Source organism: Suncus etruscus, chromosome 4 (genome assembly GCF_024139225.1).
Source record: "Suncus etruscus isolate mSunEtr1 chromosome 4, mSunEtr1.pri.cur, whole genome shotgun sequence".
Taxonomy (NCBI): Eukaryota; Metazoa; Chordata; class Mammalia; order Eulipotyphla; family Soricidae; genus Suncus; species Suncus etruscus.
This window is the reverse complement of record NC_064851.1, coordinates 154,985,591-155,010,337: the sequence shown is the minus strand read 5'-3', so window position 1 is coordinate 155,010,337 and position 24,747 is coordinate 154,985,591. Positions and strand designations below refer to the sequence as shown.

General features: G+C 40.3%; 1 non-coding gene and 1 pseudogene across 1 annotated transcript; one reads left to right on the top strand and one right to left on the bottom strand.

Annotated features, from left to right (window-relative positions):
- The first annotated feature begins 1,220 nt into the window (after positions 1-1,220).
- The window catches only part of LOC126007285 (rho guanine nucleotide exchange factor 37-like), a 43,925-nt pseudogene continuing 20,398 nt past the window's right edge, over positions 1,221-24,747 (top strand).
- LOC126007751 (small nucleolar RNA SNORA22) lies at positions 7,610-7,739 on the bottom strand. Its single transcript, XR_007495239.1, has one exon. It is a non-coding gene; the product is annotated as a small nucleolar RNA SNORA22 (small nucleolar RNA).

The window sequence follows — 24,747 nt, the reverse complement described above, 5'->3', positions numbered from 1 at the left end:
GCATGGCCTTGCAAGAAAAATGTTGTTTTTTATACTAACAAGTCAGGAATAGTGTAAGACAGAATCAGACACCATCAAGAGGAGCTGGCCCAAAGAAGAAAAGAGCTATTAGACGGTCCCTTATGGTCTTTATGGGGTGGGATTCTCCCCTGTCTAATACCCCTACTGGGGCCCCTTCTGGGCCTTTTACTTCTGGCAGCCATTGGCCCATGCATAATCAATTGCCTCACTACGTTCATACCAGCCCAGGTTGGGGAAGTTAAACTTATGGTATTACGCCAACAATACCAAGAATTAGCTCACACAGATAATTCTGACCAGGAATATCAGGAAATGGAGGCCCCTGGTCACATTGGCTTCTAGAATTAGAAGCCTCACTACAAGAAGTGGGGAGGTGAAAAGGAATAAAAAAAAACCTCATGCCAGGTTTCACTCAGGTTCTAACTAGGAAAGGGACACCATTTTGTAAGGACCACATGTTCACGAGCTTGCTAGTGAAAAGGAAGTCCCGCCTTTAGCACTACCTCACCAATGATTCATGTTACCATAGCGGAAGTCCAGCCCTCAAGGAAGTGACATCACTCCTTCCTTCCCCTCCCAATTCCCATCTTATATAAGGAGGGACCAACGGGACCACAGAGGTCTTTTTGCCTCTGCTCTGTTGGGAGTAAGCTTGAGACCCTGGTATACCAGAATAAATGAATTCACCTGAGCATTTGCCTGAGTCATTGTCCCTTCAATTCTCCATGTCAGAATTTGGAAACCCGAGTCTTACACCTCCACCTTTCTGGGGGCTGCAGGTGCCAGATCCGTCAACATCTTCCGCCAATATGGCCGCCGCCATCACCTGAGCCATGTCCTCTCCTTGACGCTTCCTCTCTGTGCTGTGGCCTCTTTTCTCACGGGGGTGGGGTGGGAGCCTCGGGCATCGGCCACGGCCTGTTCTTTCTAGGTCTTTGTGGGCTGGGGCAGAGCTGCTGAAGGTGCTAGGATTGCCTCCATGGCCGCCTCGGCCATGCCTCCCCGTGGCCCTGGACACTGCCATATTTCTTTTTTTTAGAATTGAAAACATCTTTATTAAAATTAATTAAAATTAAATAAAAATAATAAAGAAGAACTTCTGAATTATCTTCCTCCCTCCCCTTTTTGTTTCCGTGGCGGGCTCATCTCCTTGGCATCCCAAGGCCTTCTGCGCTCAGGGCTGGGGCAAAGCCGCCACCATGGCCTCCCTCCCTGCCTCCACAGCCCCTTTTGCCCCTCTGCAGGGCCTCAGGCATTGGCTGCAAAGGCGAAGGAGAACAAGCCCTTTGGTGCACCAGGGTAGGGGTGCCTGAAGGCGCTGGGACTTCCGCAGCCGCCAGTAATGGCATCATTTTCAGACTTTTGTTCTAAGTTTATATAAAGCTTGTTCTTCCTACACACACACACACACACACACACACACACACACACACACACACACACAAAACAACAGCAGCAGGGCCCCTTGCACAAATTGCTGGCCAACACCGCAGCTTTGGGTTGCTCAGCGCAGCCCCTTGCCGATGGTGGAGAGAATGTTGCTCCAGAGCCCCCTGCAGCCGTGGAGACCCCTGAGACCCTCAGTCCAGCAGAGAAGGCGGAATGGCGCTTCCTCCCCTTGTGGTCCTGCAATGGAGAGAGTGTGGCCAAATTTCTTTTCTTTTCTTTTCTTTTTTTTTTTTTGGTTTTTGGGCCACGCCCGGCAGTGCTCAGGGGTTACTCCTGGCTTTCTGCTCAGAAATAGCTCCTGGCAGGCACGGGGGACCATATGGGACACCAGGATTTGAACCAACCACCTTTGGTCCTGGATCGGCTGCTTGCAAGGCAAACGCCGCTGTGTTATCTCTCCGGGCCCCAAATTTCTTTTTTTAATAATATATTTTTATTTTAAACATAGTGGCTTACATATCATTGACAATAATATTTTAGGTACATATTAACATAAAATCAGGGGAATTCCCATCACCGAATTGTCTTCCCTCCACCTCTGTTCCCCTCCCATAACCTCCTCCCTCATCCCCGGGGCTGCTAGCATGAGTGGTCCTCTCTGTGCCCAGCTTACTACTTAGTGATCCTACACCTGTTTGTTCTTGATACCTCCCTTATTTTCCCCTCTAATTGGGGGGGGGCAGAACTAGATAGTTTAAGTTATGTGGTTTTGTTTGAAGAAAGGAAAAGTAATAAACTGGGTAAAAATAAAAAACGTCGAAAGTGGGTGGAGTCCTTCTAGAGGCTCTCATCCTCAATTTGAGAGACAAAGGGGTAAAAGAAGGTGAAACACCACAACAGTACAAAAAAGAATTGTTAAATAAAATATTCAGTGAGCACTCCAACAATAAAGATAAGCACCACATAAAAGCCATGGTCTTGAGATTAAAAACATGGCAGAGCGCATAAAGGAAGAAGAGAAAAGAAGAAAATAAATAAATAAAAATGGAGACAATAGCTTCAATATCCACACCAAAACAAAGAAATCCACAAAAACTAGATAAATATATAAAATATATATAATAAAATAAAAATGTTTTGTGCTTTTTGCCTTTTTTCCCCCTTCTGCACAGGCACAGTAAATTTTGGAGTCATTCGAAAAGGAATTCCCTTGGCCTAAGAGATACAAGGGCTTCTCCACCCTTGAAGTATATTGTCATTGGATTAACTATAGACTCCTTTCAGGTTCATTTACTCTTCCCTTGGTGCTTTTGTGGTGTATGTCCTTCCTGGGTGATAAAGTCAGACCTCTGTATCTAGAGATTTCAGTATCTGCACAGGTCAAGGAGTGGAACTTATGATGAAGTCTTTCTTTGTGGTTCTAGAAGTTCTGTTCCCTCAGTGTCATTTTAATCCGTCTTCTGTGGTTGGTGATCTTGGTCTTTGTGCTGATCTTAGGATGGAGCCTGGGGAAGCCTCTTTCATTATGTTATTAGAAGACCCATTCAGTTGCTACTGTCTCAGTCAGACCCCTGGAATTAGAGATCATGGTTGTTGTGCAGGTCGTAGATCAAACCCTAGTCTAGGGCTTTTTTTTTAATGGTCCCAGAATACATACTGCCCAGTCCTGGTCCTATCAGCCAGTCATCTGTAGATCACGATCTTGGCTTTTGCACAGACCAAAGGGTAACAAGTCTTCTGATTTTTGTCTTATCGTTAGCTGGTGAGGTAGGATAACCTGCTCTTAGGTCAAGTTGTTCCCAATTTCCTCGTTGTCAGGATATCATATTAGAGCTGTCACTTGTTGGTGTCTGAGCAGTATTAAGGATGTCCCGGATGGGATTTGTTTCCTGTAGCTATTGTGAAGAACTGTGTTGTTTCTACGTCTGGGATCCAGGATTCAAGGCTGGATGGTTACTGTCTAATCACTTGGGGTCTAAGTTGGGTCCACACGACATATTTTCAAGGTGGTAGATGCCCCTGTATTGTAGACAAGTATGAGTTCTTATTCCTAGTAGATAGGAGCTTGTTTTTATAAGTAAGACTTCCCCCTTTTTAAATATGCCTTTGCAGGGAGAAATGGCGTTACATTATTGCCAGTATGTTTGGGGGTGGAGAGAGAAGAAAACAAAAACCGGTCATACCCCCAAAAAAGATAAAAATAGAAATAAAATATATGTGTTCATATATATATATGTATATATATATATAAAGAAAAAAAGATTTAAAAAAATGAACTAAAAAAGTAATTAAAGGAACAAAGTGATGTGAGAGACTACCTTACATTTGGAGCAAAGCAGTTAAAGAGGTAGTGTAATACAGGGCTTATACTTATGATGGAAGTGTAGGTTTCCCTATTGTCTTTTGAGATTTTCTTGTGGTGCCTTTCATCACACACCCTGACCTTCTTGAGATTGGCAAACAATTTGTGGCAGGGTGGTCTTGGGAAGAGTTCTTGCATTGGGGATCCTTTTAGAGCTAAGTCTGGGTTCAAGTAACGTCCATGTTAGGAGGAGTTGGTAAGAAGGGCCACATAGCATGAGTCAGCAGGGGAGTTAGTTGCCTTTCCTTGCCGGGGACGAGGTGTGGGTTGACTGGGTGTCCCTTCGCTTGGGTGCTGGGTACTGGTTCGTTGGGGTAGGAGGCTGAAAAAACTGCAGTTTAAATTTTTGATTAAGGCTAACTCGTTTCAACGCCTACCCGGATGGGGTATATCCTGCGATTTACGAAACAGCTCCGGACTCGCCGACCCGTAGTCGTTCGGAGTGTGGCGGTGGTCTTCGAGCCCAGCATTGGGCGCCAAAATGCGGGGTCCTGAAGCCCCCCAGGGGGGCCCGGCCAGCAGGAATTAGCTGGGAAGACTTCTCAGACAACCGCACTCCTATTTTGCTGGGTAGAAGCACAACCACACTGTAAAAAATCTGAGAGAGGTTAATAATAAAGACCCAAGGCAATGTCTCACTGCTCAAGGGCCTTTATTGAGGTCCAGCACCTCTTTAAATAGGGAAGGTGAAGGAGGCAGGCAAAAGGCAATGTCAATCATTCTTTTGGCATGAAAATTACTTCATTATTCCAAATAAGGCAAGTGGGCAATACTTCTTGCAGTATCCATGGAAACATCTTGTGACCTTCTAGCTGCATTTCTAAACTTGACTATCAGGAGGTGGTGCAAGATGTGCTTGCCTCAGTGATCTTGAACAGACAATGTAGCATATACACAATAATGAATGTCTTGTAAACTCAGGGATATGGTTAAGGGAGTAAGGCCTCTTTTCTGGGAATGGTACTGGGCTGTGTTGCTCTCCTCCGGGCTAAAAGATTAATTATACTTTGCAGCTGCATTTTCCTTTCTCTTTGGCCCAAGAACTTACAGCAAGACTGCATGTAGCCTTTAGGTGAAAGGCTGGATTATGGCAGAAAGAACAGCAAAATGGCCTCAAACAAGTCAGTCCCCAACATCTCCCCCTTTCTCTTCTAATAAAAGAAGGAAAGTCGTGAGCGGGTGGAAGAACCGTGTCTTAGGCTACAAGGTTTGACCAGGTCGGACACGGCCAAAGCCGCATTTAAAAGGTGGCTACAAACGCCGTGGGTGTGCACAGGGATCCGAATTATGCTTTGTAGCCTTTTAGGGCCGTTTCCTAACTGGGACCTTGCTAATCCCGTCGTAGGTATCTCCACAGCCGAGAGCACAAGTACCGGAGCGAGCTCCGTTTGTTAGCTATGCGCTCTATCTCCTGGAAACTTAGTGGCTGGAAAGGCGGCTTGGTGACAATAGCCAAGTTTTCACAGGAGTCACGTTGGGTTAACTGTTGGTAGTGAACTTGAACAGAGGTTTTTGCCGTCTCATCTACCTGGTTTTTAACAAGGGCAGTAAGTTTGCGGAAAGCCCATGGGTCAAAGGAAAGGAGCAGCATGAGGCTAATAAGAGGGCCCAAAATAGTGGACAGTAATGTATGTATCCAAGGGGAAGAGAAAAACCAACCCTGTTACCAACCTTGTTCTTCATCGAAATGTTTTTGGAAGTCTTTTATACCGTCACCAATGTGTTGAACGCTATTCCTAACTAATCCAGGTTTATCTTTGAAAATACAACATTGTTCCTTAAGGGTGCTACCTACAATCCAGACTCCCCTACACAGACTCTCTTACATAAGGGCAAAATATAGAGCACGACGATTTTGAAGAACTATCATAATATGGGTCTGTGAGGGCTAGAGCAGAGGCATTTATAATATTTAAAATAACTTGAGAGGAGAAGGATGGGCTAGAAGGCAGAGTTCGTAGCTTACAACTTGCTTAATAGTGAGTTGATGACGCTGAGGCTGAACTTTCCAGAGAAGAAGTTTAGAGTTATTGGTGTAGATAGGAGATTTAAACGTTGTGATGCTTTTATAAAACGGCGAAACCGGTGAATTGCAGATTTAACAGTGTTCATAGCTGGTGTTGGAGGGCGCTCGGGCAGAGGCATTGACCATTTGCAGGATGAGGTTCAAGGTGGAAACCGGACCAACAGGTTTGATGGTTATTTTAGGCATTAACAAAGCTAAAACATAATAATCATGATAAGCAAGAAACATTTCAGTAACAATATGGGGAGAAAATTTAGTGGAGCAAACAAAATAAGTGGAGTTGGGGGCTTCAATGAAGATGGAAGAGTTGTTAACAATAATGGTTTGATTGCAAATGTGTGATTGTTGAACAGGCGGGCACATATATGGTTCGAGTAAGCAAAGTTCCACGACCGTGACTTGTTTGCCATGGAGGTTGTTGGTGGCAGTGGTGGGCATCCAAGGCAGCTAGGCAGAGTGCTCAATTCAGCATTGTTAAAGGTGGAGTTTGTCAGAAACAGGTTTGCAGGAAAGGCGGCTGGCAGGAGGGGTGACAGGCTTTTTTGAAGTGGATGAAGACAGGACTGTGGAAGGCTGCGGAAATTTTTTGTTAGACTTCAGCATTTAAAAAATTTTTATAATTAACAATCGCCAATTTATCAAAAACTTTTAAACTGAACATAAATGATTTTTGTTAAACTTTTTAGTTATTATTTTAAAGCTAGATGCTATTTTTTAGCTATAAATACATATTCTATAGGCCTGAACTTACACATAGCAGGAAAGTTGGGTGACTGCAAAGTCCAGAAATTCTCCAGGGAAAAGTTATCCCCGATGGCCATTGAGAAATTTGGGGTTTGCCATCCCTCACACTTTCCGCCATGTTCTTAGAAGGACAAAGCTAGCTTAATACATAATTTTTAACACATGATTTTTAGTTGCAAGATGCCAGTTTGTGAACTGACCAGACTGAACCAGGTTGAAAAAATTAATTGAAATTTGAAAAATGGATAAGGCTTTAAAAATTGTATTATTATAAAATGTAGAGATAACAAATAAACAGACAAAACAAAACAACACTAAACACAACATTTTACACTTGTGGCCACTTTCATTCATCACAACAGACACATAAACAGACAAAAGGATTGATTTAAGACTTATTTATAAAAAATTGACAAGCGCTTTTAAATATTTAGCTAGCATGTTTGTGAGAAGAAAAAAAATTTTGTAGAAAAACTTTTTTAGTTTTGAGAAGTACTTAATGTAGATGGAGTGGAACTTTGCTGAAAATAAATTTTAAGGTTTAGATTTAACACAAAACATTTTTAAAACAATTTTAATTTGAAGTTTAAAACATTAAGTAAAATGGTTAATGAGCACTGTAGAAGGAGTATTCACTCTGAAGTATGAAATCATTTGCTGTAAATGAATAGGTTTTATTTAAATTGGTTTTGCAGTAGAACAGTAAGACAGCTGCAATAAAGTGTTAAAATTTTTATGATTAAACACAATAGCATGAACTATGATTATTAAAGGTATAAAAACTGATTTTAAAAATACAAACAACTGTTTTTACTATGAAGACTTTAAGTGAATAATTTGTAAAAAATATTATATACTAAATTAACTAAATGCTTAGATTATTACAAAATATAGTTAAAGACATCTGATGCATTTACACACTTAGAACTTAAGACTAAAATTATATTTAATACTAGTTAATTTGCTTATAAAGTTTAGTTACTTTTATATATTACTTATAAAATTATATATAATATATTTTTCATTAATATTATTTTTTCACTGCGACACAAATATACAGATTTGTATAATGTGCTGATATTTTGAATGCACTTAAAATAATAGTTTTTTTAATGCAGAAATAAAGAACAACCATTGCTGTAGCACAAAGTTAAAACTAAGGGTACTATAAAGTACATATAGGTGTTCACTGTGCATTAAATTAACTATATTGTTTAAAAAGGCTAACCACATTATTTTTCACATAATTTTGTAAATACTTTAAAAATTAAAATAAAACTTTTAATAGAAATATAAGATTTAAATTTAACACTTTTGTGTTCGTTTGGATTTTAAAACACAAAGAAGTTTTTCTTTTACCAATATTTTGTTATCTGTAAAGTGACAGAATTATGACCTTGCTTTAAAATTTTCTGAGAGGCATGAAAAAAAAATTTATTGCCTTTATCTTTCTGTTGCTTTTTAATGTTTTAATAATTACTTTACACTACTTAATGCACTAAACCTAATAACACATATTTGACGAAGTGTAGGGCTGACAAGGTGAAGCAGAGTTTTTCACTGATAACTTGGGGAGGGGCTAGCACAGTTAACAGCAGGAAGGTTAGAGGCAAATTATTTACAGTTAGCAGGGTGTAATGATATATAGGAAAAAAAAAGCAATCTTTTAAGATTAATTACTAATTTATTGGAATTAGAGGGAATGGCAACCGAAGAGGGGAGTCTGGGTTGCAAAAGTACCATGGGGATCATGGTTTTATTAATTGATTTGAGAATATGCAAGAGATGCTACTTTTCAGATTTCTTTTGAATAACAAAGATTGGGTATTTCAAGGTGAATTGGAAGGCTTAAAGTGGGAGTGGCAGGGCTTGAGCTGGCTGTTTTCCAAGGCTGGCAGGAAAGAGGCTGAAGGAGGCTGAGGATTGGTTTGAGCAAAGTAAAGGGTACATTAGGCTCAGAAGTTTTAACAGCAAAGTGTAGATATCGCAAGGTTTTATGGCTTAGCAGATGATACTTTGTAATTATCCTGCTTACTGTGCCCTTAGAATTTTTTGTAGGCACTGCAGCAGTTTCTGTTTTATGGCACTTAGCCTCACTTTCATTAGTTTGTCTCTTTGAGTTCTCAAGAGGGGGGGCCTGGCCGTGAATTCAGTGGGCAGAGGACAGACAACTATAGATTTAGGAGGGGGGGGAACGCCTGAAAGGCAGAAACCTGTGAATTAAGAGAAGCAGCCTGTTTTTGAAGGCTTAAGATTTGTTTAAGATTTTCAATTTGGCCAAGTAGTTTCATTTCTATAGCTTTAAGAGGGGGAGCGGTGAGAGGAGGGAATCTGCCATGGTTAGGGACTGAGCGTTCTCCGCGGTGGAGGCTGCTGAGCAGGCGGGGGAAGACTTTCTCCATTAGGGAGAAAGACAGGAAAGGTAGCGCTGGTTTTTGAGCCAAGAGCATTATCAAGTTTGTTAGAGAGGTGAGAGACCATGGATGTAATTGTGGTGAGTTGGGAACTCAAGTCAGAAAAAGGGGGGGGGGGAAAGGAGAAAGCAGCAACAGTTTGTTGCCGGTGTGGGGGAGCTGCTGGAATGCCAGCTCTGGGGAGCGACTTCCAGGCACAGAGGGCAGCAAGAGCCATGTTGGCAAGCTGGGACCTGGAAAGTGTGTGCTGTACCTTTAAGGTATGAAAAGAGGCGAGGCCAGCTATAAGAGCTTAGAGATTAGGATTCCTGCCTATTTGCAGGGGCTTTGCAATGAAAAAAAAAAAGTTAACTTCCCAAGAGACAAAGAGTTCAGCTTTTAGATTCTAAGCAGGAGAGCGTGTAAGGGGCTTGGGGGCCATAGGAGGTTACGGCTTGAAATGGCTCTTTGAGGCTTTTCCAATTAAAGGCTTTGTATTGTTGCAATTGCTGGCTAAGGAGGGGAGGGTGGTGAGGGGAGTAAAGGTTTTGGTGGAACAGGGACGGAGCTGAAGCTAGGGAAGTGAAGGGCTGTTTAGGATTTTGCACAGAGGGTGCAGCGGCCTCTTCTGTAGGGGTCTGGGTGCATAGAGCAGAAGCATGGACAGAAGTAAGGGAGGGATATAAATGAGAAGCATTAGAGAGATCTTTAAGAGCATTAGTTACTTTGGAGACAAAGGTAGAAGAATCAGTGGTGGAGGGAGGACAAGGGGAAGTATTCTCAGAGGGAGAAGGGAGATGAGAGACAGAATTAGAACGAGAGGGAGTCCTGGAACACTCACGGGAGACTTGTTGTACATGAGATTCAACGGCATGGATGATGTCTTTGGCGGTTCCGGCATTTTTAGTTACAATGATATCTCTTAACAGGCTCCAATATTGGAACATAATTTTTTCCTTCTGTGAATCATCATTATTTACAAAATAATCACTCATTTCATGTCCTACTTTGTCCCAAGTGGACGCAACAATTTCTGGACAGGTAATAATAAACCAATGACATACATTATGAATAAACATAAGAAAATTACAAATATTCTTTTTGGTAACCTCTACATGTCTGGCTTTCAACTCAGACTGAATATCAATAATGAATTTAAGTTCAGTACTCAATGAAACACCCATGGAAGTGAAGCCAACGGGCGAAGCCCCAAGAGCCAATCAGGGGCGGTGATCGGAACGACTGAAAAAACTGCAGTTTAAATTTTTGATTAAGGCTAACTCGTTTCAACGCCTACCCGGATGGGGTATATCCTGCGATTTACGAAACAGCTCCGGACTCGCCGACCCGTAGTCGTTCGGAGTGTGGCGGTGGTCTTCGAGCCCAGCGTTGGGCGCCAAAATGCGGGGTCCTGAAGCCCCCCAGGGGGGCCCGGCCAGCAGGAATTAGCTGGGAAGACTTCTCAGACAACCGCACTCCTATTTTGCTGGGTAGAAGCACAACCACACTGTAAAAAATCTGAGAGAGGTTAATAATAAAGACCCAAGGCAATGTCTCACTGCTCAAGGGCCTTTATTGAGGTCCAGCACCTCTTTAAATAGGGAAGGTGAAGGAGGCAGGCAAAAGGCAATGTCAATCATTCTTTTGGCATGAAAATTACTTCATTATTCCAAATAAGGCAAGTGGGCAATACTTCTTGCAGTATCCATGGAAACATCTTGTGACCTTCTAGCTGCATTTCTAAACTTGACTATCAGGAGGTGGTGCAAGATGTGCTTGCCTCAGTGATCTTGAACAGACAATGTAGCATATACACAATAATGAATGTCTTGTAAACTCAGGGATATGGTTAAGGGAGTAAGGCCTCTTTTCTGGGAATGGTACTGGGCTGTGTTGCTCTCCTCCGGGCTAAAAGATTAATTATACTTTGCAGCTGCATTTTCCTTTCTCTTTGGCCCAAGAACTTACAGCAAGACTGCATGTAGCCTTTAGGTGAAAGGCTGGATTATGGCAGAAAGAACAGCAAAATGGCCTCAAACAAGTCAGTCCCCAACATATATAAAGAAAAAAAGATTTAAAAAAATGAACTAAAAAAGTAATTAAAGGAACAAAGTGATGTGAGAGACTACCTTACATTTGGAGCAAAGCAGTTAAAGAGGTAGTGTAATACAGGGCTTATACTTATGATGGAAGTGTAGGTTTCCCTATTGTCTTTTGAGATTTTCTTGTGGTGCCTTTCATCACACACCCTGACCTTCTTGAGATTGGCAAACAATTTGTGGCAGGGTGGTCTTGGGAAGAGTTCTTGCATTGGGGATCCTTTTAGAGCTAAGTCTGGGTTCAAGTAACGTCCATGTTAGGAGGAGTTGGTAAGAAGGGCCACATAGCATGAGTCAGCAGGGGAGTTAGTTGCCTTTCCTTGCCGGGGACGAGGTGTGGGTTGACTGGGTGTCCCTTCGCTTGGGTGCTGGGTACTGGTTCGTTGGGGTAGGAGGTCAGTCTTGATGCCTAATGGATTAAGAACTGAGGGTGAAAAGTTTTAATAAGGTGGGAAATCTGGATGGGATTGAGGGGTGAAGGGATAGTCTGATTTCCAGAGGGTGGGAAAGAGGAAAGTATATGAAAGGGACAGGAGAGAAGAAAGGAGAAAATAAAAAATAAAATAAAATAATAATAATAATAATAAAAAGTAGTGAGAAGAGAGGAGAAAAGAGCAAGGGAATGCTAGTTTGCTTGGATGTGTTCTAAAAGTAGAGCCTGTAGTATAAGTCTGAAGGTCACAATTGCTGCTTCGGTGGTCTTGGCTGGTCCTAAAAGAAGGTATAACCTAGAGATAAAGGGTATGTTAAAGAGTTTTAGCGGGATATTCTTGTAATGCAAGCTGGGTATGGTATCTCATGTGCCTGTGCCCTGAGATGCCATCTTAGTTTGTCCACCCTTTGTATCCAAGAACGCCTGTGGACAGAAAAGCTGAGAGGTTATTTTAAATATAGTAAGATTAAGGCATTAAAACATATTGTTCTGAGATGTTTCCTTTAGGGTCAGTAATTTCCCATGGTATTCTTTACCTGTGATCCTGTATAATATCCCTAAGGGATTATTGTGGGCATTTGTAATAGAAGGCTGATTACATACCTGTTCTCTCTGTGCTGCTATTTCTGCTGTTGCTGATTTCTTTGTGGTATAATCTGTAGTCAAGAGTTTGTGTTGTTCCTCTTTCATGTGTATTGGGCACTACTCCCCGGTATATGTTGCCTGTTACAGTGCTTGGAGTTTCTACCCTTTTAAACCCTGTTATTTGATTGTTGAGTATTAGCTGTATATAAGGTGTATGTTCTAGGTGTTTCAGAATAGTGCTATCATTCTGTGTTTATCTCTCATCTTCTGGCTTGCTTCGTTTAACATAATATGTTCTAGGTCCATCCAAATTGCTGCAAAGTCTGATTGTATCATTTATGACTGCTGTAGTATTATTTCATTGTGTATAGATACCACATCTTAATGATCCATTCATCTGTTGTTGGCCATCGAGGTTGGTTCCAAGATCTGGCTATTATACTGAGAGCTGAGATAAATAGTGGGGCGCACACATACTTTGGGATCAATGTCCTTCCAACTTCAGGGTAGATACCTAAGAGAGCAATTTCTGGGTCAAATGAGAGCTCAATTCTGAGTTCTTTGAGCACTCTCCAGACTGTTCTACATAGGTGCTGGACTAGGGGACATTCCCACCAGCAGTAGATGAGAGTGTCTATCATACTGCATCCCCGCCAACAGAGATTGTTCCCATTATTTTTGATGTGAGCCATCTTCACTGGTGTGAAGTGGTACCTCATTGTTGTCTTGATTTGGATTTCCCTGATGATGAGTGAAGGTGAGTATGTTTTCATGTGTTTGTTAGCCATCCTTCTGTCTTCCTCAGAGAAGTGTCTATTCATTTCATCTCCCCATTTTTTATGGCTTTATTTGGTTTTGGGAGGGGGTTCAGCTTTCTGAGTACTTTGTATATTCTAGATATCAGCCCTTTATCTGATGTGTTGAGTGCAAAAATTTTTTCCCATTCAGTTAACTGTCTTGTGTTAAATAGGATTTCTTTTGCCATGCAGAAGCTTTTTAGTTTGATGTAGTCCCATTTGTTTATGTTTGATGCTAAAGTTTTTGCCATTGGTGCGCCATCTTTGAAGACCTTTTTGATATATAGGTCTTCGAGTGTTCTGCCTATTTTATTCTCAATAAACTTTATCAATTCGGGTTTGATTTCAAGGTCTTTGATTCATTTTGAGTTGACTTTTGTATAAGGAGTGGGGTATGGGTCAATTTTCAATTTCTTTTTTTAAGTAACAGTGGAAATTTATTAATATACATATAACAAACAGTTAATATGCTTAAAGTCGCATAAAAATAAAGAAGTTGACAAAAAAAAGCCCCACGTATTTTCTTTTTATTTTCTTTTATTTTTATTCTTTTATATATATATATATATATATTTTTATTTAAGCACCTTGATTACATACATGATAGTGTTTGGGTTTCAGTCATGTAAAGAACACCACCCATCACCAATGCAACATTCCCATCACCAATGTCCCAAATCTCCCTCCTCCCCACCCGACCCCCGCCTATATTCTAGACAGGCTTTCCATTTCCCTCATACATTCTCATTATTAGGACAGTTCAAAATGCAGTTATTTCTCTGACTAAACTCATCACTCTTTGCGGTGAGCTTCCTGAGGTGAGCTGGAACTTCCAGCTCTTTTCACTTTTGTGTCTAAAAATTATAATTGCAAGAATATCTTTTATTTTTCTTAAAACCCATAGATGAGTGAGACCATTCTGCATTTTTTCTCTCTCTCTGACTTGTTACACTCAGCACAATAGATTCCGTGTACATCCATGTATAGGAAAATTTCATGACTTCATCTCTCCTGACAGCTGCATAATATTCTATTGTGTATATGTACCACAGTTTCTTTAGTCATTCGTCTGTTGAAAGGCATCTTTGTTGTTTCCAGAGTCTTGCTATGGTAAATAGTGCTGCAATGAATATAGGTGTAAGGAAGGGGTTTTTGTATTGTATTTTTGTGTTCCTAGGGTATATTCCTAGGAGTGGTATTGCTGGATTGTATGGGAGCTCGATTTCCAGTTTTTGGAGGAATCTCCATATTGCTTTCCATAAAGGGTGAACTAGACGGCATTCCCACCAGCAGTGGATAAGAGTTCCTTTCTCACCACATCCCCGCCAAAACTGTTTATTCTCATTCTTTGTGATGTGTGCCATTCTCTGTGGTGTGAGGTGATATCTCATATTTGTTTTTTCTTTGCATTTCCCTGATGATTAGTGATGTGGAGCATTTTTTCATGTGTCTTTTGGCCATTTGTATTTCTTCTTTGTCAAAGTGTCTGTTCATTTCTTCTCCCCATTTTTTGATAGGATTAAATGTTTTTTTCTTGTAAAGTTCTGTCAGTGCCTTGTATATTTTGGAGATTAACCTCTTATCTGATGGGTATTGGGTGAATACTTTCTGCCACTCAGTGGGGGGACTCTTGTATCCTGGGCACTATTTCCTTTGAGGTGCAGAAGCTTCTCAACCTAATATAATCCCATCTGTTAATCTCTGCTTTCACCTGCTTTGACAGTGCAGTTTCCTCCTTGAAGATGCCTGTAGTCTCAATGTCCTGGAGTATTTTGCCTATGTGTTGTTCTATTTATCTTATGGTTTTGTGTCTGATATTGAGGTCTTTAATCCATTTGGATTTTACTTTCGTACATGATGTTAGCTGGGGGTCTAAGTTCAATTTTTTGCAAGTGGCTAGCCAGTTGTGCCAACACCACTTGTTGAAGAGGCTTTCCCTGCTCCATTTAGAATTTCCTGCCCCTTTATCGAAAATTAGGTGATTGTATGTCTGGGGAACATTTTCTGAGTATTCAAGCCTATTCCACTGATCTGAAGTCCTGTCCTTATTCTAGTACCATGCTGTTTTGATAACTATTGCTTTGTAGTAAAGTTTAAATTTGGGGAAAGTAATTCCTCCCATATTCTTTTTCCCAATGACTGCTTTAGCTATTCTAGGGTGTTTATTATTCCAAACGAATTTCAAAAGTGCCTGATCCACTTCTTTGAAGAATGTCATGGGTATCTTTAGAGGGATAGCATTAAATCTGTATAATGCCTTGGGGAGTATTGCCATTTTGATGATGTTAATCCTGCCAATCCATGAGCAGGGTATGTGTTTCCATTTCCGCGTGTCCTCTTATTTCTTGGAGCAGAGTTTTATAGTTTTCTTTGTATAGGTCCTTCACATTTTTAGTCAAGTTGATTCCAAGATACTTCAGTTTGTGTGGCACTATTGTGAATGGGGTTGTTTTCTTAATGTCCATTTCTTCCTTATTACTATTGGTGTATAGAAAGGCCATTGATTTTTGTGTGTTAATTTTGTAGCTGCCACCTTGTTATATGAGTCTATTGTTTCTAGAAGCTTTTTGGTAGAGTCTTTAGGGTTTTCTAAGTAGAGTATCATGTCATCTGAAAACAGTGAGAGCTTGACTTCTTCCTTTCCTATCTGGATTCCCTAGATATCTTTTTCTTGCCTAATCGCTATAGTGAGTACTTCCAGTGCTATGTTGAATAGGAGTGGTGAGAGAGGACAGCCTTGTCTTGTGCCAGAATTTAGAGGGAAGGCTTTTAGTTTTTCTCCGTCGAGGATAATATTTGCCACTGGCTTGTGGTAGATGGCCTTAACTATATTGAGAAAGGTTCCTTCCATTCCCATCTTGCTGAGAGTTTTGATCAAGAATGGGTGTTGGACCTTATCAAATGCTTTCTTTGCATCTATTGATATGATCATGTGTCTTTTATTTTTCTTGTTGTTGATGTTGTGTGTTATGTTGATAGATTTATGGATGTTAAACCATTCTTGCATTCCTGGGATCAAACCTACTTGATCATAGTGCATGATCTTCTTAATGAGACATTGAATCCTATTTGCCAGGATTTTGTTGAGGATGTTTGCATTTGTATTCATCAGTGATATTGGTCTGTAATTGTCTTTTTTTGTAGCATCTCTGTCTGGTTTAGGTATCAAGGTGATGTTGGCTTCATAAAAGCTATTTGGAAGTGTTTATGTTTGTTCAATTTCATGAACGAGTCTTGCCAGGATTGGTAGTAGTTCCTCTTGGAAAGTTTGAAAGAATTCATTAGTGAATCCATTTGGGCCTGGACTTTTGTTTTTGGGCAGACATTTGATTACCGTTTTAATTTCATCAATGGTGATGGGGGTGTTTAGATATGCCACATCCTTTTCATTCAACTGTGGAAGATTATAAGAGTCCAAGATTTTATCCATTTCTTCCAGGTTCTCATTTTTAGTCGCGTAGAGTTTCTCAAAGTAGTTTCTGATTACCCTTTGAATCTCTACCATATCAGTAGTGATCTCTCCTTTTTCATTCCTAATACGAGTTATCAAGTTTCTCTCTCTCTCTTTCTTTGTTAGGTTTGCCAGTGGTCTATCAATCTTGTTTATTTTTTCAAAGAACCAACTTCTGCTCTCCTTGATCTTTTGGTTTGTTTTTTGGGTTTCCACTTCATTGATTTCTGCTCTCAGCTTTGTTATTTCCTTCTGTCTCCCGATTTTTGGGTCCTTTAGTTGAGCACTTTCTAGTTCTATTAGCTGTGTCATTAAGCTACTCAGGTAAGCTCCTTCTTCCTTCCTGATGTGTGCTTGCAAAGCTATAAATTTTCCTCTCAGTACTGCTTTTGCTGTGTCCCATAAGTTCTGATTGTTTGTGTCTTTATTGTCATTTGTTTCCAGGAACCTTTTGATTTCCTCCTTGATTTCATCTCGGACCCACTGGTTATTAAGTATGAGGCTGTTTAACTTCCAAGTGTTAAAGTTTTTCTTCTGAGTCCCTTTGGAATTCACAAATAATTTCACAGCCTTGTGCTCAGCGAAGATAGTCTGCAAAATATCCGCTTAATATTATGGAGGTATGTTTTATGTGCCAGCATGTAGTCTATCCTGGAGAATGTCCTATGTACATTGGAGAAGAATGTGTATCCAGGTTTCTGGGGATGGAGTGTCCTATATATATATCCACTAGGCCTCTTTCTTCCATTTCTCTTTTCAGGTCTAGTATATTCTTGTTGGGTTTCAGTCTGGTTGACCTATTCAGTGTTGACAAAGCCGTGTTGAGGTTCCCCACAATTATTGTGTTGTTATTGATATTTTTCAGATTTGTCAACAGTTGTATTAAATATTTTGCTTGCCCCTCATTCGGTGCATATATGTTTAGGAGAGTTATTTCTTCCTGCTCTACAGACCCCTTGATTAATATAAAATGTCCATCTTTGTCCCTTACAACCTTCCTGAGTATAAAGTTTGCATTATGTGACATTAGTATGGCCACTCCAGCTTTTTTTTTTTCCACTCCAGCTTTTTTATGGGTGTTGTTTGCTTGGATAATTTTTCTTCAGCCTTTTATTTTGAGTCTATGTTTGTTCTGACTATTCAGGTGCATTTCTTGTAGGCAGCAGAAGGTTGGATTGAGTTTTTTGATCCATTTAGCCACTCTGTGTCTCTTAATTGGTGCATTTAGTCCATTGAGTTTGAGAGAAAGAATTGTCCTGGGATTTAATGACATCTTTATTTCAAAATTTGGTGTGTCTTTTGGTTAGTCTTGTCTTAAATTAGGTCTTTCAGTTTTTCTCTTAAGACTGGTTTTGAGTCTGTAAAGTTTCTGAGCTGTTTTTTGTCTGTGAAACCATGTATTCTACCATCAAACCGGAAAGTGAGTTTTGCTGGATACAGAATTCTAGGTGAAGCATTCATTTCATTCAGTCTTGTCACAATATCCCACCACTGCTTTCTGGCATTGAGTGTTTCTGGTGACAGATCTGCTGTAAATCTCAAGGATGCTTGCTTGAAAGTAATTTCCCCTTTTGATCTTGCTGTTTTCAAAATTCTGTCTCAATCTGTGGGATTTGTCATTGTAACTAGGATGTGTCTTGGGGTATTTTTTCTGGGGTCTCTTTTGGTTGGTACTCTTCGAGCATGCAGGATTTGATCACATATATTCTTTAGCTCTGGAAGTTTCTCTTTAATGATGTTCTTGACCGTTGATTCTTCCTGGAAATTTTCTTCCTGGGTCTCTGGGACTCCAATGATTCTTAAGTTGTTTCTGTTGATCTTATCATAGACTTCTATTTTCGTCTGTTCCCATTCTTTGACTCATTTTTCCATTGTTCATTTGCTTTAAGTTTTTTTCCAATCTCTCCTGCTGTATGGAATTGTTATGTATATCATCTTCCACAGCACCAAGTCTATTCTCAGCTTCTGATACCCTGTCCCAGAGCTTATCCATTTTGTCATTCACTTCATTTACTGACTTTTTCAGGCCTGTTAGTTGACATGTTATTTCAGTTTGGAGTTTTGTGATTTCTGTCTTCATATTTTCTTGGTTCTTATTAGTGTTCTGTTCAACTCAATCATGGTTTCTTTGAGTTCGTTGAGCATCTTCCATATTGCTAGTCTAAAGTCCTTATCTGAGAAGTTGATTAGTTGGTTGGTCATTATCTGGTCATCAGAATTGTCATCTTTATTCTCTATGTCTGATGCTGGCCTGCATTGTTTCCATTTTCACGCTTGTATTGTGGGTTTTTCTACGTGTTGTGGTGGTATTCATTGGTCAAATGATGCAGGCAGCACACTCTTCTGGCCCCGTCCTTTCTGGATGGGTCGATTTGCCTCCAAGGAAGGGAAGTCCTCCATGGATGAAGCCTCACAAAGGATCAAATCTTAGGCCCGAGCACACAGCAGAGAAGATAGTCCGGAGAGAAATGCTGGGCTTCAGTGGTCTAGCACAGGTTTTAGTGTGATATTTTCTTCTTGTTGCGATGGTATTCTTTTCTTAGAAAGAGCGCATAGCTGCCTAGCTAATCGGAGCCAAAGTGCTCTGCTGGAGCCTCTTTTAGGCCCACTCCCAAGAGGTTCACACAAGAGGACAGTAGACAGACCCACACAGGCAGCACTCAGAGTTTTTCACACTCGGGCCCCACTGGGCAGGCATAGTTTCGTGGATTTTCCCAGCCTGACGTCACAAACAGGGGACCTGGTTCCTACAAAGCATAGCCGGCTTTCACGTTTTGGAGCAGTTCCTTGGCGTTCCCGCCCTGAAATTGGCCTCTGGGAGAGCGAGTTTTCTGGAGCCTCTTTTCGGCCCACTCCCAAGAGGTTCATGCAAAAGGATAGTAGACAGACACACACAGGCAGCACTCACAATTTTTCACAGTCGGGCCCCACTGGGCAGGTGTAGTTTCATGGATTTTCCCAGCCTGACGTCACAAACAGGGGACCTGGCTTCTGCAAAGCATAGCCGGTTTACACGTTTTGGAGCAGTTCCTTGGTGTTCCCACCCTGAAATTGGCCTCTGGGAGAGCGAGTTTTCTGGAGCCTCTTTTCAGCCCACTCCCAAGAGGTTCACGCAAAAGGATAGTAGACAGACACACACAGGCAGCACTCACAATTTTTCACAGTCAGGCCCCACTGGCCAGGCGTAGTTTCGTGGAATTTCCCAGCCTGACGTCACAAACAGGGTACCTCATTTTTTTATTTTTTTTTTAATTTTTTTTATTTAAAAACTTTTTTACATACATGATTGTGTTTGGGTTTCAGTCATGTAAAGAACACCACCCATCACCAGTGCAACATTCCCATCACCAATGTCCCAAATATCCCTCCTCCCCACCCAATCCCCGCCTGTACTCTAGACAGGCTTTCTATTTCCCTCATACATTCTCATTTTTAGGATAGTTCAAAACGTAGTTATTTCTTTAATGAAACTCATCCCTGTTTGCGATGAGCTTCATGAAGTGAGCTGTAACTTCCAGCTCTTTTCACTTTTGTGCCTGAAAGTTATTAGTTCAAGAATGTCTTTCATTTTTCTTAAAACCCATAGATGAGTGAGACCATACTGCATCTTTCTCTCTCTTTGACTTATTTCACTCAGCATAATAGATTCCATGTACATCCATGTATAGGAAAGTTTCACGACTTCATCTCTCCTGACAGCTGCATAATATTCCATTGTGTATATGTACCACAGTTTCTTTAGTCATTCATCCGTTAAAAGGCATCTTGGTTGTTTTCAGAGTCTTGCTATGGTAAATAGTGCTGCAATAAATATATGTGTAAGGAAGGGATTTTTGTATTGTATTTTTGTGTTCCTAGGGTATATTCCTAGGAGCGATATAGCTGTGTTGTATGGGAGCTCAATTTCCAGTTTTTGGAGGACTCTCCATAATGCTTTCCATAAAGGTTGAACTAGACAGCATTCCCACCAGCAGTGGATAAGAGTTCCTTTCTCTCCACATCCCCGCCAACACTGCTTGTTCTTATTCTGTGATGTGTGCCAATCTCTTTGGTGTGAGGAGGTACCTCATAGTTGTTTTGATTTGCATCTCTCTGATGATTAGTGATGTGGAACATTTTTTCATGTGTCTTTTGGCCATTTGTATTTCTTCTTTGTCAAAGTGGCTGTGCATTTCTTCTCTCCTTTTTTTGATGGGATTAGATGTTTTTTCTTATAAAGTTCTGTCAGTGCCTTGTATATTTTGGAGATTAGCCCCTTATCTGATGGGTGTTGGGTGAATAGTTTCTCCCACTCAGGGGGGCTCTTGTATCCTGGGCGCTATTTCTTTTGAGGTGCAGTAGCTTCTCAATTTAATATATTCCCATCTGTTAATCTCTGCTTTCACTTGTTTGGAGAGTGCAGTTTCCTCCTTGAAGATGCCTGTAGTCTCAATGTCCTGGAGTGTTTTGCCTACATGTTGTTCTATATATCTTATGGTTCTGTGTCTGATATCAAGGTTTTTCATCCATTTGGATTTAACCTTCGTACATGATATTAGCTGGGGATCTAAGTTCAATTTTTTGCAAGTGGCTAGCCAGTTGTGCCAACACCACTTGTTGAAGAGGCTTTCCCTGCTCCATTTAGGATTTCTTGCTCCTTTATTGAAAATTAGGTGATTGTATGTCTGGGAAACATTCTCTGAGTATTCAAGCCTTTTCCACTGATCTGAGGGCCTGTCTTTATTCCAATACCATGCTGTTTTGATGACTATTGCTTTGCAGTAAAGTTTAAAGTTGGGGAAAGTAATTCCTCCCATATTCTTTATCCCAATGATTGCTTTAGCTATTCTAGGGTGTTTATTGTTCCAAATGAATTTCAAAAGTGCCCGATCCATTTCTTTGAAGAATGTAATGGGTATCTTTAGAGGGATTGCATTAAATCTGTACAATGCTTTGGGGGAGTATTGCCATTTTGATGATGTTAATCCTGCCAATCCATGAGCAGGGTATGTGCTTCAATTTTTGCGTGTCCTCTGATTTCTTGGAGCAGAGTTTTATAGTTTTCTTTGTATAGGTCCTTCACATTTTTAGTCAAGTTGATTCTAAAATATTTGAGTTTGTATGACACTAACGAAATAGGGTTGTTTTTTTTTTTTTTTTTGGTTTTGGGGCCACACCCGTTTGATGCTCAGGGGTTACTCCTGGCTATGTGCTCAGAAATCGCCCCTGGCTTGGGGGGACCATATGGGATGCCGGGGGATCAAACCGCGGTCCTTCCTTGGCTAGCGCTTGCAAGGCAGACACCTTTCCTCCAGCGCCACCTACCCGGCCCTGGGTTGTTTTCTTAATGTCCATTTCTTTCCTGTCATTATTGTTGTATAAAAAGGCTATTGATTTCTGTGTGTTAATTTTGTAGCTGCCACATTGCTATATGCATCTATTGTTTCTAGAAGCTTTTTGGTAGAGTCTTTTGGGTTTTCTAAGTAGAGTATGATGTCATCTGCAAACCGCGAGAGCTTGACTTCTTCCTAGCTGAATTCCCTTGATATCTTTTTCTTGGCTAATCGCTATAGCAAGTACTTCCAGTACTATGTTGAATAGGAGTGGTGAGAGGGGACAACCTTGTCTTGTACCAGACTTTAAAGAAACAGCTTTTATTTGTTCTCCATTGAGGATACTATTTGCCATTGGATTGTGGTAGACGGCCATGACTAGTTTGAGAAAGGTTCCTTTTATTCGCATCTTGCTGAGAGTTTTTATCGAGAATGGGTGTTGGACCTTATCAAATGTTTTCTCTCCATCTATTGATATGATCATATGATTTTTATTTTTCTTGTTGTTGATGTTGTGTATTATGTTGATGGATTTACAGATGTTAAACCATCCTTGCATTCCTGAGATGACACCTACTTAATCATAATGAATGATCTTCTTGATGAGGCATTGGATCCCATTTGCCAGGATTTTGTTGAGGATCTTTGCATCTGTGTTCATCAAGGATATATGTCTGTAATTTTCTTTTTTGGATGCATCTCTGTCTGATTTTGGTATCAAGGTTATATTGGCTTCAGAGAAGCTGTTTGGAAATGTTCCCATTTTTTTCAATTTCATGAAAGAGCCTGGCCAGGAGTGGTAGTACTTCCCCTTGAAAGGTTCGAAAGAATTCATTAGTGAATCTATTTGGGATTGGGCTTTTGTTTTTGGGTAGGCATTTGATTACTGTTTTAATTTTCTCAGTAGTGTTGGGGGTGTTTAGATATGCTACCTCTGCCTTGTTCAACTGTGGAAGGTTATGTGTCAAAGAATTTATTCAGTTCTTTCAAGTTCTCATGTTTCGTGGCATAAAGTTTCTCAAAGTAATCTTTCATTACCCTTTGAATATCTGCAATATCTGTAGTGATATACACCTTTTCATTTCTAATACAGGTCATCAAGTTTCTCTCTCTTTGTGAGTTTTGCCAATGGTCTATCAATCTTATTTATTTTTTCAAAGAACCAACTTCTTTCGTTGCTCCTTCAGATTATTTTTTGGGTTTAAACTTCATTAATTTCTGCTCTAAGCTTTGTTATTTCTGTCTCCCTATTTTTGGCTCCTTTTGTTAATCATTTTCTAATTCTATAAGCTGTGTCATTAAGCTATTCAGGTATGCCCCTTCTTCCTTCCTGATGTGTGCTTGCAAAGCTATAAATTTTCCTCTCAGTACTGGTTTTGCTGTGTCCCATAGATTCTGATAGTTTGTGTCTTCATTGTCATTTGTTTCCAGAAAAGTTTTGATTTTCTCTTTGATTTTATCTCAGACCTACTGGCTGTTCAGTAGCAGGCTATTTAATTTCCAGTTGTTAAAGTTGTTCTTCTGTGTCCCTTTATAGTTCACATCTAATTTCAGAGCCTTGTGGTCAGCAAAGGTAGCCTGCAAACTTTCTATCCTCTTGATTTTATGGAGGTATGTTTTATGTGCCAGCATGTGGTCTATCTTGAGAATGACACATGTTTACTGGAGAATAATGTGTATCCAGGTTTCTGAGGATTGAATGTCCTATATATATCTACTAGGCCTCGTTTTTCCATTTCTCTTTTCAGGTCTACTATATTTTTGTTGGATTTCAATCTGGTTGACCTCTCAAGTGTTGACAGGGCCATGTTGATGTCTCCCACAATTATTGTGTTATCACTGATGTCCACTTTCAAATTTGCCAATAATTGTATTAGATATCTTGCTGGTCTCTCATTGGGTGCATATATATTTAGTAGTGCTATTTCTGCCTGTTGCACATATCTCTTGATTAGTACAAAGTGTCCATCTTTGTCCCTTACAACTTTTCTGAGACTAACGTTTGTGTTTTCTGATATTAATATGGCCACCCCAGCTTTTTTAAGGGTGTTGTTGCTTGGATGATTTTCTTCCAGCCTCTGATTTTAAGTCTATGTTTGTTCTGATTATTCAGGTGTGTTTGTAGGCAGCAGAAGTTTTGATTCATCTTTTTGATCCATTTAGCCATTATGTGTCTCTTAACTGGTGCATTTAGTCCATTGACATTGAGGGAGATGATTGTCATGGGATTTAATGCCATCTTTGTTTATAATATTGGTGTGTTTGTTGGTCTGTCTTGTCTTAAAGTAGACCTTTCAGTTTCTCCTTTAAGGCTGGTTTTGCATCTGAGCTGTTGCTTATGAAGCTTGTGAAGCTTGCTTGTGAAGCTATGTATACTTCAAACCTGAGCATGAGTTGGGCTGGGTACAGTATTCTAGGGGAAGCATTCATTTCATTCAGTCTTGTCATATCCCACCACTATCTTCTAGCCTTGAGAGTTTCTTGTGACATGTCTGCTGTAAATCTTAAGGATGCTCCTTTGAGTAATTTCCCTTTTGGATCTTGCCGCTTTCACTATTTTATCCCTATCTGTGGAATTTGTCATTGTGACTAGGATGTGTTTTGGGGTGCTTTTCTTTGGGTCTATTTTAGCTGGTACTCTTCAGGCATGCAGGATTTGGTTGCATGCAGTCATTATCTCTGGGAGTTTCTCTGTAATGATATTCTTGACTATTCATTCTTCCTGGGATTCTCCTCCTGTGTTTCTGGGACTCCAATGACTCTTATGTTTCTGTTGAATTTATCAAACATTTCTATTTTAATCTGTTCAAAATCTTTGACTATATTTTTCATTGCCTGATCATCTGCTTTGAGGTTCTTTTCCAATCTCTTCTGTTGTATAGAGTTATTATGCCTCTCATCTTCCAGCTCACTGTTCATCTTCAGCTGCTGTTACTCTATTGGAGATGCTTTCCATAGAGTTTTTTGTAACCCCTACGTCATTTTTCAGTCCCATTATTTCAGCTTGGAGTTTTCTAATTTCTATATTTGTGGTCTGTTAAGATAGATCTATGATTTCTTTGAGTTTTCTGAATATCCTTCATATTTCTATTCTAAACTCCTTATCTGAGAGGTCAATTAGACAGTTGGCATTTT